Below are 14,927 nucleotides of genomic sequence, written 5' to 3' on the forward strand. Positions count from 1 at the left end.
TTTTAATTTTATTAAATTTAAAAGTTTCTATACAAACAAAACCAATGTTACCAAGATTGAGGGAAACAACAAACTGTGGAAAAAAATTTTATAATAAATTTCTCTAATATAAATCTCATTTCCAAAATATATTAAAAACTAATCAAAATTTTAAGAATAAAAGTCATTCCCCAAATGACAAATGGTCAAAGGATATGAATAAGCAGTTTTCTGATGAAGAAATCAAAACTATCAATAATCATATAAAAAATGTTCTAAATCTCTCTTGATTAGAGAAATGTAAATTAGAACAACTCTGAAATACCACCTCAAACCTATCAGATTAGTTAATATGACAGTAGAAAGCAATAAATATTGGAAGGAATGTGGCAAAATTGGGACCCTAATGCATTGCTGGCAGAGCTGTAAGCTGATCCAACCATTTTGGAGTGTAATTTGGAAAATTGCCCAAAGGGCTATAAAAGGGTATGCACCTTCCCTTCCCAAAAAGGGAGAAAGGAAATACCTTTTGAGAGGGAAAGTGTCAAAGAAGAGAAAGAAAAGCAAGGTACTAAAAGTGATGACAAGGATCCCCAGGTAATAGTAAACACTGTGGTGGAGAAAAGTCAGTATTGCTTATGGCAGTAGAGACAAGGGACAGGGCCATTGCATGTCCATATATTGTATACCTCTGTGTCCAATGGCTGGCTTCAACTACTGATTGAACAGAAACTAAAAAACAAATGGTCTTAGGGACCAGACATAACCCCTGCTCTATTACCACTATGGGGGAACAAGAGGAGATTGAGACCTATATGCCAAAAAGGTAGAAGAAAAAGTATTTACATGAACATAAGTATTTATAGTAGCTTATTTTTGTAGTAATAATAAAAAAAGAAAACTAAAAGGGTCCAATTGGAGTATGGTTAAACAAATTATGGCATATGGCAAAATGTGGCATAAAATATTATTGTTATAAGAAATTATGAAAATGATAGTTCCAAGGAAATTGGGAAGATCTTTGTGAATTGATGCAAAGTGAACTAAGCAGAACCAAGAGAACAAATTTATACAATGACTAGGACATTATAGAGAAAAACAATTTTGAAACCATTTAGAACTGTTAAATTTAAAAAATAATGAGTCTAGAAGACTAAGATGAAACACACCACTCACCTTCTGTCAGAGAGAGAGAGAGAGAGAGAGAGAGAGAAAATAAAATAGCCATGTGGGGTCTTTTTTCAAGATTTTTTCATAGTTTGGGGGTGATAGGAAGGGTATAATAGAGATACAGATAATAAATACATATAAAATGAAATTATTTATTTTAATTATTTAAAATTGAAAACATATTATTAAATTTCCAAGATATATATTGAAAATGAATTCAGGTATTAATGAATTCCTTTGGACAAAGAATGAGATAAAGGTGTTGTTAACAGAAAATAAACTTGTTAAGTAGAGAGATGAGTCCTTTCTCTGAGACATTTTGCCTCAGTCTCCGCAGGCATATATCTCTTTCCTGTTGTCCCATTCTTTCAGATGATTCCAGGAAAACTTTCCTCCATGGGGTGGAAAGCAAGGTGGGCCCTACAGAAACTCAAGCCTAAAGAGAGGAGTTATGAAAGAGTGGTTCCATCTAGATGAAGAAAGGAACTAGAAAGAAGTAAGCAGTTGCCTTGTTATACAAAATACTTTCAACTTTAACCTTTGTTATAAGCTCAGTTCTTTTGAAGATAAATTTTTAAAAATATTTTTTTTCTTTTCTCTATCTGGGAATTTAAATTCTTCTTTAATTCTTTCTATTCCTTTAAGCAGAATTTTTCCTACTTTACTGTGACAAGCATTAGAAATATCTATATTTAAAATGAGGGGAGAAGATTAAGCCTTTCTCATAAAATATGTCACCCTGAAAGAATTTGGCAGGGCCTCTATTTTCCAGATACCTCTTGCTACCCAAGAGGAACCAACAGTAAAATAGGCAAGATGGCATCCCTCAAGAGCCAAGTCCTCACAAGTATGAATCCATTGAGCAAGTAGAGTTGATAGAACTGGACCCTGGATTTTTATAGAGCTGATTTCATATCCTTCATATGGACTCCCACGTGATCTATGGCCTCAGCACTGTGACCTCCTTCAGCCAAGTCAATATCATATCATAACTGTAGTGTTTTATATCAGTGTCCTCAAGAAGGGAAGCTTCTTTCAGGTCTGCCCACCAGATCGTGGTAGTTTGAAGGACAGTTCAGGCAGGGATCCTCCAGTAAAGGCAAATTGTTCCTAAGCAGTCTTAGACACTAGAATAGAGAAAAAAGTATTTGCAAGGTTGGTGATCCTGTACTACTTACCACATGTTTAGACCACCAGGTTGACCATATTTATGAAGTCAAGAAAGTCTAGTGTTGGGCATAAAAGCTGGGGTCCACTGTGTACAAAGTAAATATCTGGGACTCCTCCAGCCCATTCCAATCCCAGAACTCACCACTGTAAATAGTCACAGGAGTCATAGAGTCGTGCCTCTAGGTCGGCCAGCATGGTGGGGAGGTCGCAGAGGTTATGGCAGAGACCATTGGCCAATGGAAGTATCTCAAAGGATCCAGAAGAAGGGCATAGAGGGAACTTGGAGATCCAGTGTGTGAAGCTCCAACTCTCTCTTGAGCTGTCCTAGTGTAATTTATCTAGGTAGCCATCTCTGGGCACTGGGTTGGAATAAGAGACCTGCTCTTACTTTAAGCTAGGAAGTCTGGAAACATTATTTTCTCTCTTTCTTTCTCTTTATTAATAAATACACTTAAAATTTTAGTATAAAGTTTCCAACATTAATTTTTATTCATAATAATTATAAGCTACCAAGAACTACCTGATTTCCTGCAGGATTATGATAAGGGCATCATACTCCAGCTTCCTTCATCTTCATCACCACCGCCACTACCCTATATAATTTAGTGTTTATTAACTTTATTAACTTCATGACATGACTTGAATAACTGCAAGAGTTTCCATTTGGTCCCAATCACAATAAATGGCATAGATGTGTGAAGGGCCTTCATTGGTATAGACTCCCATTAGTTCATAATGCCCCTTCCTTCAATGTTCTGTCCTCTAAATTGCTCCCTGCTCCACTTGTCACAGGTACAGGGATCCCCCACTAGGGAGCCTATTGTAGTCCCTTGTTAATGATAGTAACCCAGCTGCCAGTGTCTAGCTTCTTTTATATCCATGTGGGATAAAGACTTAGTCTAAGATATTAGCAGGATACCATGAACAGCAAGCTTCATTCTTTGATCTTCCATTTAACCTTGCAGAGGTAAATGGTGGCAGTCAGCATCACAGTAATACTGGCTTCACAACTTCAGAACAGAATCTCAAGAAATTTTATTTTGGTGACTCCCCAATTCCAAAATAAAGGAAGGAATTGTTCACCCAAAAGCTCAGCAAGAAAATAAATATGTTTTCACTGAATGAGTGGTATGTGGGATGTACCTGAGGAGCAACCCACAGGATCCAGCTCACTGAACCCTAACAATTCCAGAAATAATTTAGAAAAATTCCTTCAGTTGCAATGGATGACTTCAGAGACCATCTCAAGAATCTGCAAGTCAATGGCACAATCGTAAAGTCCCAGAACCCATATATAGCATTGGTGCCAAAGAACAAAATGTGTATATAATATTCAATTTTGAACAAAAGAACCCATGAGGACCAATAATCCACCATGCCAAGAGTTCAAAATGCCCTGAACTATGTCTATTAGGTGATAACTGGTTCTCAGTAATGGATTTATGCAGCACCTACTACTAGATTCTTATGTCAGAGAAAAAGAAGGAGTTTTTTTTTAATCTGCTCAGCAGGATTTTTATCAAGTTATAAGGATTTCCTAACTACTAAATCTGATCATCTTTTCTTAATCCTTAAACTTCCTGACCTCTCTGCAACCTGGGATACTATCAGTCAACCTCTTCTCAATATTCTCTGTAGGTTTTCATGATACTGCTCTCTCCTGGGTATATTTTTTTCACCAATCTGGCCACTCCGTTTGTACTTCCTTTGTACATTCTTCATCCATGACATACCCACTAATGTGGGTGAATTTAAGTATTCTTGTCAGTGTCACTAATTCCAGAGAAGCCTCTGTGCTCCTAGAGAAACTCAAGCATTGTCAATCAGTCAATAATTAAGCACCTACCATGTTCCAGGCACTGTGCTAAAGGTTGGTACTGAAGACTACAGAGAAAGGCAAAATACAGTCCCCTGTTCCTGATGAGCACACGCTGATGGAGGGGATACGATGAAAACAATTGCGCAAACATGATTTAGCCAAGATAAACCAGATAATGGTCAGAAGAAAAAGCACTAGAATTAAGGTGATTGGGAAAGACTTCTCATTGAAAGTGGGATTTTAGCAAGAACTTATAGGAAGGCAAGGAAGCCAAGAGGCATTCCAGGCATGGGGGATAGCCACTGAAAATGCCTAGAGTCAGGGAATGGAAGTCTTATATGAGAAACAACAAGAAGACCAACATCACTAGATCTCAGAGAGTGTATGAAGGGTGCAGCGAAGAACTTTGAATGCTAAACAATGTTTATGATCTTGGAAGCAATAGAGAACCATTAGTTTATTGAGTAGGGGGATACATGTCAGAACTGTGCCTTGGGAAGATTAGTTTGACAGTCAATAATAATGGGAAAGACCTGAGGCAAAGAGGCCAACCAGCAGGCTATTAAAGTAGTACTAGAGTAGGGGTAGCTAGATAGCTCAGTGGACTGAGTGCCAGGCCTAGAGATGTGAGGTCCTGGGTTCAAATCTGCCCTCAGAAACTTCCTAGATATATAACCTTGGACAAGTCATTTAACTCCCTTTGCCTAGCCCTTGCTGCTCTTCTGCCTTGGAACCAATACACAGTATTGGTTCTAAGATGAAAGGTAAGGGTTGTTTTGTTTTTTTTTAATTATATAGGAGTGAGGTGATAAAGGTCTGTATTAGGGTGATGGGCAATGTCGTAAGAGAAAAAAGGGCATATGTGAGAGATGTTACAAAGATAAAAATCAACATGACTTGGCAACCATTTAGATATGGAGATGGGATAAGAGTAAATGAAGAATCAAAGATAATACCTAGGTATCAAACCTGGCTGACTAGAAATATGATGGAGTCCTAAACGTTAATACGGAAGTTTGGAAAGGGGGAATATAAAGAGAGAAAGATAATTAGCTCAGTTTCTAACATGCTGCATTTAAGATATCTACAGGAAAAAATAAAATAAAAATAAATAAAAATAAAGATATCTACAGGACTTCTGTTTTGAGAGCTTAGCAAGCAGTTGGAGATAGAAGACTTGAGGTCAGGAGAAAAGTTATACTGGCTACGATTTTAGCATCATCAGCATAACGGTGATAAATGAATCTATAGGAACAGAAATCACCAAGTGAAACAGTATAGAGGAAGAAGAGAAGAAGGCTCAGGGGAAAGAACCCTGGGAGATACCCACCATACCCATCCAGGGCATGGCCTGGATGAAGATTTAGCAAAAGAGATTGACAGAGAGTAGTCAGACATGTAGAAGGAGAACCAGGAGAGAGCAGCAACATACTCCTCTAGTATGAGTTTCTTTCGTTTCTCTTTCCATGTCCTTGTTCTAACAAAGTCCAAATAGCACAGATCCCATTATGCCTCCCATCTGCCATATAAAACTCTAGCAGCAGTTCTTTTAGAAGAGTTCTTAGACAGTCCCAAAATTTTAGTCTTTAGTGATGGACTAAACCTATCAGAACTGATAGGACCAAAGAACATTATCATTTCCAAATGGAAAAACTGGGAAAATTCAACAACAATGTTTCAGGCTGGGCCTGACTCAAAATTAGAATTAAATGGTCTTGAAAGCCATCTATCCATTAACAAATGAAGGTTGATTTAGGTCACCATAGTATGGGGGAAAGATGTAGCATTCAATAATGCAGTTGGGAATTTCTCTATTTCTATGTTGGCTATGCTGGTCCACTGGACAGAAACCTGAGGGAGGAGAGCAAATTCTTGTTGCTCTCCTTAAAAGCTGACTTTGTACTTAGGTCACCAGGAAGCTATTCCAATAATGGTCTGAGGCTAATCAACTGAACAAATTAAGTGTCTAAGTTGTATCTTTCGTGAAAAAAATGAACTTAGAAATGAAAATTAAAACAACTCTGAGGTCCACCTCACACCCATCAGATTGGCTAATTAAAGTTAATTAAAAGGAAACTGGCAAATTCAGGGGGAGATGTGGGAAAATATGTATGCCAAGGCACTGTTCATGGAGCTGTGAATGAATTCAACCATTCTAGAGAACAATTTAGAACTATATTCAAAATGCTATAAAACTGTGTATACTCTTTGACTTAGTAATACTGCTTCTCAGTCTATACCCTGAAGAGATCAAAGGAAAAGGAAAAGGACTCACATGTACAAAAATATTTACGGCAGCTATTTTTGGGTAGCAAATATTTGGAAACTGAAGGATGTCTATCAATTGTGGAAGGTTGAACAAGGTTATGGTATATGAATGTGATAGAATACTCCCGTACTATAAGAAAGAACAAAGAGAATAGTTTCAGGAAAACCTAGGAAATGGGACAGCTGAGTAGCTTAGTGGATTGAGAGTCAGGTCTAGAGACAGGAAGTCCTAGGTTCAAATCTGGCCTCAAACACTTCCTAGCTGTGTGACCCTGGGCAAGTCACTTAACCCCTATTGCCTAGCCCTTACCACTCTTCTGCCTTGGAACCAATACATTGTATTGATTCTAAGGTGGAAGGTAAGGGTTTAAAAAAAACCCTGGGAAAACCAATATAAACTGATTCAAAATGAAATTATCAGAGCCTGGAGAACAATTCACACAGTAATAGCATTATTAGAAGGAAAATCAATTATGAAAGACTTAGTAATTCTGATCAATACAATGATCTATCACAACTCCAAAAGACTAATGATATAAAATGCTATTCTACCTCCAGATTGAGAACTAGTAGACTGAAGCATATTTTTTTCATTCTTTTTCTTTCTCTGAAATATGGCTAATGCAAAAATATGTTTTGAATGACTTCATATGCATAATGGGCATTGTATTTCTTGCCCTCTCAATGGGTGGAAATAGGAGGAAGAGAATGTGGAATTTAAAATAAAAATGTTTAATTTAAAAAATTACTAAATACAACTAGAGAATTTAAAAACAAGAAAAAGAAAAAAATTAGTCTAGCATACATGACAATAATAATTCCTGCAATATCTATCCAGAATCCAGAAAATTTCCATTTTTGTTAGAGGGAAGTGGAAGAACTCTTTCTCAGCATATGGTCTTCCTTCCTGCCAGGATACATTCAGACCAAGGCAGGGATTTTATTTTTATTTATGTATTTTTTTTAAAACCCTTACCTTCTGCCTTAAAATCAATACTGTGTATTGGTTCCAAGGCAGAAGAGTGGTAACAGGTAGGCAATGGGGGTCAAGTGATTTGCCCAGGGTCACACAGCTAGGAAGTGTCTGAGGTCACATTTGAACTCAGGACCTCCCATCTCTATGGATCTCAATCTACTGAGCTACCCAGCTACCCCACAAGGCAGAGATTTTAAAAGCAGATATTAGCTTTGCTTGGCATCAATAAGTCTGCAACTTAAACTTGCCACCAACAAGAACGTGTTAGGGACACTAAGACCAAGACAAAAATTTTAGTGAAATACATCCATAATATTGCTGTTGTGCATATACAATTCTACCAAGAATGAGGCACCAATCTTATACCCTACCTGATGTTTGCATGAGAACCATGCTTACCGATTAATGTGTGCTTTGGAGTTTCTAAGGATAAAGAGACTACAGACACAACTAGTATACCTCTCAGATGAGATTAGTTTTCCACTTAGCTATAACTTCACTTAGAAGCACACAGAGAGAAACAAATGAAAGTACAGAATGCACATATATATGATCAAGATCTTCAACAAGGAAGGAGACAGAGGGTTCCTGAGAAAACCTGGTATTTATGTAACATAGTTTTTCAGACCAGTAGAAAAATATTCTCTGCCTAACTCTGAAGAGATTGGACAACTTGCCTATTTTCAGAGTAGCCCAAGATTGACATAAGTAAATTGGTTGGACTCCATGATGAGTAGGTTAGACTAAGGAATATTTAGTTTAATAGACTTCAACCAAGAGAGACCTGCCAGTCATACAAAAAGTGTCTGAGCCAGATGACATCTAAAACAAATTTCAAGTGAAGACTATACCATACCCCTAACAACGTGTCCAAATAAGATGAGAGGACTGGGATCCAAGAGCAGAACCTTTTTTGCCTTGTATTTCAGCCAAAGAGACTCCTAGACTGTAGGCATGCCACAGAGCATAATATGACTGCTAACTAACCTGGACTTTCTTTAAGGTCAGATTTGGAGATGTGATTGTAATCCTTATGAATCCTCTGATGAGCCCATACCATTCACAGCTCAGATAGAGGAGAAGACAAGTCAGCAGGTCACAGGAGAACTAGACCTTTTTGACCAGTGAATAAACTAACCTATGATATCATGTCACTAGAATGAGGAAATGGAGAAATAGTTCTACACAAAGCCAGATGACAATGTTTAATATTGTGTATATTCTGTGGGTAATTGCTCGTTTATGTATACGTTAACTTCTGAATGTTTTGAGAATTCTTCTCTTTTAATATTTTTCTTGTTTATATTTATTTGCTTCTGGGTACCATAGATGTGTTAGCTTATTACTAGGATTTTGTGTAATTTGGCTACCTGTTTGCTATTTGGCATATTTTGCTGGTAAATTATTATTTTACTTTTGCTTTGTTTTTGTGTTCATTTTCTTGTGTTCTTTGGATATGCATGTATTGGTCTGACCTGTGTATGCGATATGTCTTGAGTGTAATTTAGACCTGTAGTAACTGAAGCAGCCTGCCAAGCAATAGTTTACACTGTGCTGTATCTATTGCATGCATTGCTGTTATATCTTTGCTATAAAGGACCCCCTAGATCAGTGATGGTGAACCTTTTAGAGACTGAGTGCCCAAACTATAACCCTCATGCCACATATGAGACACCCCTCCATCTTCACCCCCCCCCACAGTCTTACTCCAGACAGGGAGGAAGAAAGCACTCCCATTGGGTTACTGGGCAGAGGGGTGAGTGATGTAAGAAATGTCCTTAGGTATGCATGTATAGGGGGAAAGGAGCTCAGGCACAGGTACCATAGGTTCACCAACATGGTCCTAGATAATTATTTGAGACATCGGGATGTTTGTCCTTGCTCTGCTAAATGTTAGTATTCATTATGATGCCAGTGTAACATGTATGCTCTGGCACCCTCCTTTCAGGGTCAGACCTGCTGTTTCACCCCTCAAGGTCCCAGAGGGGCACCCTAAGGAGTTGCAGTATTTCTCTGCTATACTTAACTTAAAGCTCAAAACAGCTGTGGTAGCTTTATTTAATTAGAAACCAATAACTAGCACCCTACGGCAACTAGGTGGCACAGTACATAGAGTGCCAGGCCTGGAGTTAAGGAAGACTCTTTCTGAGTTTAAATTTGGCCTCAGACACTTATCAATTGTGTGACCCTGAGCACCTGGTTTGCCTAAGTTTCTTCATCTTTAAATGATCTAGAGAAGAAATTCACAAAGTGCCAGACACAACTGAACAACCACAACAAATGAGCACCCTAGTTCCATTTAATTCCTTAATACCTAGTATTTTAAAAATATTTTTATAAAGAGATATTTACTTCATATATATCACAAGAACAAACATACAAACATTTCCCCTAATATCTCAGGACTGTACTTTCCCCTATACCACCTTGTCCTCAAAGGGACAAAGGCTCAAAATTTAGGTCACAATTTTTGAAAAGGAGCACGTTAGTCCCATTAAGTCCATACCCAAAGGTGGCATCATCACTTCCAAGTGAATTCTGTTCAGTTGGGTTGATGCTACACTGATTGCTATGCCTGGTCTAGATTTTGACTCCAGAATACCAGATTACCAGCCTTTGCAATGACCTTTCATACTCCCCAGGTCATGAGATTCCACTCACTGTTCTTAAAATGGAGGAGAAACAAAAAAGCCAAAGATGGAAGCCTATTTCTTGGAGGACATATGGCCTTGGAGAAAGAAAGCCCAAAAGCTTTTCTCTTTACCACATGGTCTCTCACTGGATACTGTGAAAGAGTCGACAAGCTCCCCCAGATGAAAATGGAGCAAAGATTAGCCAAGACTGACTTGGGCCTTTCTAAAGATGCCAGAAGTGCCAACCTACATGGCCAATCAAAGAAAATTTCTTCCCAACCATGCGGTTAGCCAAATGGAACCAATTATAGAATTCCATGCATGTGACACAGTTTCTTCTAGGCACTACTCTCCCAGAAGCAACTCCTCAGTATCTTCCACAAGGAGGCTAATGCCAAGCAAGCTAATAAAGTTTGCATATGTGCTAGACCCCCATTACACTCTCCCTCGTATTTAAAAATTTTGCTGTCCTCAGCAAATAGGCAGGGTGCATTTTGAACACATTAACCATGTCTCCAATCCAGAATAATCCTCTGTTGTCTCTAGGGAAGCATAAGAATTGTCCTTTCACTTGCTTCCCCAGTGCCATAGAGGAACAAAGTCTCAAAACAATCAATGTGGCACAAGTCATGCATTCCTACATATATGAGGCAAAAATCATAATCATGTTTAAATGCAACATTTTCTAGATTCAATAAACAAGAAAAGTTTCACAAAATTTACCAAGGATTATGGCTTGGTACTCTACAAATACTTGATTTGGTGCTTGAATGGCTTTCCTTAACACAAAATCAATTAATCAATAAATATTTATTAAGTGCCTTCTGTGTCCCAGACACTATGCTAAGTGTTGATGATACAAAAAGAGGCAAAAGATAGTCCCTGCCCTCAAGAACTTTGCAATGTAGTGGGAGAGACAACATGCAAACTAATATTTATAAAGCAAGCTATGTACAGATAAATAGGAAATAATTAAAAGAGGAAAAACACTAGATTTTTAGATTGTTTTTTAAAACCTTTACCTTCCATCTTAGAATTAATACTGTGTATTGGTTCCAAGGCAGAAGAGAGTTAAGAGCTAGGCAATGGGGGTTAAGTGACTTGCCCAGGGTCACACAGATAGGGAGTGTCTGAGGCCAGATTTGAAGTTCCCATCACTTGGCCTGGCTCTCAATCCACTGAGCCACCCAGCTGCCCCCTGAAAGCACTAGAATTAAGAGGAGTTGGAGAGTCTTCTTATAGAAGATGGGATTTTACTTGGGACTTAAAGGAAGACAGAGAGGTCAGTAGTTGGAGTGGAGGAAAGAGCAGGCATGGGGGATAGTTGAGGAGAATGTCCAGATCTGAGAGACAGAGTGTCTTGTTTGTGGAACAACTAGAAAGCCAATGTCATTAGGCCAAAGTTGGGTAATAAGATATAAGAAGACTGGAAAGATTGGAGGGGGCTAAGTATGAAGGGCTTTGAATATCAAAAGAGCATTTTTCTATTTGCTTCTGTAGGAAATTAAAAAAAAAAAGCAAAGTTAAAGAAAACCAGCTTCCTATCCTGGAAGGAAACCTCGTCTATATAATAAACTTCCCAGACCATTTGGATTTCTCTCCACAGGGATTTAGGATACATGTAGCAAAGCTCTCTTACTATTGTTCTATGTCATTGTAGACAGAACGTGCACTGTGACTGATTTTGCAAGAGACTGAAAAGTTTCTGACCCTAGGACTCACCATGGCAGTAGTAGTCTGCCTAAAGCACTAAGCAGCTCCTCTCCTACCTAAGAGTGAGGTGAGGAGCAGAAGCTCCAAGGGCTCCAGGCAAGGAGGGATCTTGATCTGAGAGATGGGAGTACAGGATGTGGCACTCAAGCACCCTGGAGGAATTGGGAGAAACCCTGGGATCATATGGCTGCTGTAATCAAAGAGGGGGGAGGCAAGGAAGGCTGATGCCTCTAAACTCTATGGCTTAAACTACATAGCAATTGCTAGCTAAAGAACAAGAGAGTTGGGCAGAGTTCCTGGGAACTAGCCCCTGCCTCCATTGCTCCTGCTACTGTTGGAACTAAACCATGTAGAAGCCACCCAGGACCAGTGTAAGAGAGACTAAATAAAGCTATCTGTGGTTGCTCCTCTTCTTGTGTCCTTCTCCTTCCCAGATAAGAGTGTTCACCTATTCCCAAACCTCTCTGTTTCTTTAGTCTTTTTTTTTAACTGCTCACCTACTCTCTAAAAGCTGGTATAAAGACAAAACTGTGCTTAAGCCAATAACATTATTGGCTTGTATAGATTTCTTTTGCTTAAAGGCAACTGAAAGAGTTGGGGGTGAAAGAAGGTGCAGGGAGAAGAAGGGAGAAAGGGAGTGGAAGAGAGAAGAAAATACTCTTTCCAGTTCAATGGAATGTATAGCTGGGGGTTCAAACAAATCAAAGAGATTTTTCTTGAAAGCATATTATTAAACTCCCTAATAGCAGCGATTAAAAGTGAATCCAAGGCATTCATAGATTCCCCTGGGCTGAGAAAGAGCTCTTGGTGGTATTAGCAAAAAGGAGGCCTCACAATTCCCCTCTGAGGCAGTTGCTTCAGACATCCCCTCCATACTGTTGCATTTCCTAAGGCAGACTCAAAGAATTCTCTCCTCCATAGATAGGGTAGAGACTGAAGCAAAATCTAGGAAGAATTACACCTGAAAGAAGTTGGAAATGTGTAGGGTCCACACAGAGAGAGTAGACACCTCTCCTGCAGTCAATCCTCTTCACCCCTCTCCATCATTACCTATATATGTTGTTTCCCCCATAAATGCAAACTCCTCAAGGGCAGGAACTGGTTAGCAGTTTTTTGTATTTGTATCTCTGACATTTTGCTCTCAAAATTTTTTATTGAACTGAACTGAATACAACCATAAGTGCCTGACCTGCTTATGGGTACCATGGCTTCCCTGATCCTGAATAGCTGCCCACACATACACACACATACCCCAGTTGCATTTTTTTTCTATAAAAGACTACCACTCCAGGATTTGGTCTTCTTGCTAGAGCTGGCCTCAAAACAGGACAAACTGGCTACTAAATGATTTCAAATCTCTTTCCTCTATGAATTCAAATGAAGGAGGCAAACTTCTTTCTTTTTTCCTGTTAATTCCAACATGTTTCCCATTGTGATGTTCACATTCCTTTGTTAAATAACACTGGCTATTTCAGGTCCACACAGAGCAATAGAATATTAGTTAATGCTCAGCTTCTCCAAATAAACATTGTTGAAGGCTACAGTCCAGGGCAGCGACTTAATGATCTGTTTCCTTCAATAAAGACTGTGATTTCTGAACTGAATTCAGATACCTGAGTGTTGGTATAAGCTGAGAGAGAGGCCTGAGGGCATTCATGATGTAATCTACTAGTTTTAAACTTGGCAAGCAATTGACATAATGAGGAATAGATTTTCTTAAGCTGGTTTTAGAGAGTTGGGGTGTTTGGGGTTTTTTAGGAGTTAAGTCAAAGCAAAAAAATAACCCTTGCCGCCCATCCCTTAACAGCCAGTCAGTCAGCCTGGGAGAAAGATATTCTGGTTTGTGTCTTCCATTACTTAAAGCTAAAATGTCTAATCTGAAGTTGAGGCAAGTTAGAATGAAGGCCTTTTACTCTGTTTCTGGGTCTACCATTAGCTCCAGGAAGTCAAACACCCTCTGTATGTTTCAGTTTGCCCTACTGTCAGGTCGGTTACTAAGGGCTCCTTGCATGCCCAAGACTATATTTGGAGTTTTTGAAGGATAAAAGGAAAACAATTAAATCTGGACCCTGCCCTTGAGGATCTTACATGTTATATAGTTATAGTTATATAGCACTTCAACTTTGCAAAGCAAATTTAATCCACTTTAAAAGGGATGAAGAGCTTCTATCCAAGTGTATCTTTTTTTAAAAGATAGAATCAAATAGTTGTCACATAACCTTTCTGAGCCTTAATTTCCTGTAAAATAAGACAATTGAAATAAATGAACTCTAAAGTCCTTTCTGGCTCTGAATCTAATTCCTGAGAATTAACCATACAAATTTGGAACAAAAGAGGAATTATAGAATAATGACAGGAAAGTATGGATCCTATGGATTGGTGGAAGTAGAGGATTTACATCTGAAAAAGGCCTTCCCTCATTTTGCAAATGAAGAAATTGAAACTTCAAAAAATGAAGTGACTTAGCCAGGGTCACACAAATAGCGAGTAGCAAAGCCAGGATCCAACCCAAGTCCTATTTCTGCAATCCAGTGTTCTGCCCTCATTGGGAATAACTGAAGTAGGTGACATTAGTCAGAGAAGACTTCACCTAGGAGACAAATTTTGGGTAATATTTTTTCAGGAAGTGATAGATATGCTTTGGAGTAGAAGAGTAGGAGAAAAGATGTCATTCATCACCTTTTTTGTGAGGAGAACTCAGTGAAAATGGAGAGAAGGAGTATTCAGCAAGTTGTATGAATAGGAATTAGGTTTATTCAGCTAGAATTAATAGTCTTCAAAGAAAGATTGAGGAGAGAATGGAAGCCAACATAGGTAAAGGGTCAAAAATCTGAATGATATAAGAGATGGTTGGGAATCACTTTAGTTTTGATCAGAGAAGGGATATAATCAAAATGCTGATTACATGGAAGATGATAATGGAAGATGGTTCTGAGAACTGAAGGGAGGAAAAGAACATTATTGGAGGCAGTGCTGAATTCATCTAGTCTCACTGTGAAAATCTCTCTCCCAATGAATGGGGAAAAAACCCAACAACGTTTAGACCAGAGTCTGGTCTATAATGTCCTCTCATTTATTGCAAAGCTTGTTCTAATACATAAAAAGTATGTTTTATGCCCCCAATGTTTTTAGCATCCAAATTCTTTTCACCACTCCACATTACCTAGCAAGTTAAGTAGGTTACTCAGATAAATCAATC

At 38.5% G+C, this 14,927-nt stretch overlaps 1 long non-coding RNA gene across 2 annotated transcripts in view; it reads left to right on the forward strand.

The window, feature by feature from the left end:
* Positions 1–663: 663 nt before the first annotated feature.
* LOC103092220 (uncharacterized) overlaps positions 664–14,927 on the forward strand; it is a 62,039-nt gene continuing 47,775 nt past the window's right edge. For both annotated transcript variants that reach the window (XR_008915007.1, XR_008915006.1), the window contains exons 1-2: positions 664–805; positions 1,522–1,645. This is a non-coding gene — a long non-coding RNA (uncharacterized LOC103092220). The remainder of the gene's footprint in view (positions 806–1,521; positions 1,646–14,927) is intronic.

The sequence above is a fragment of the Monodelphis domestica genome, chromosome 1 (assembly GCF_027887165.1).
Source record: "Monodelphis domestica isolate mMonDom1 chromosome 1, mMonDom1.pri, whole genome shotgun sequence".
NCBI classification, from domain to species: Eukaryota; Metazoa; Chordata; class Mammalia; order Didelphimorphia; family Didelphidae; genus Monodelphis; species Monodelphis domestica.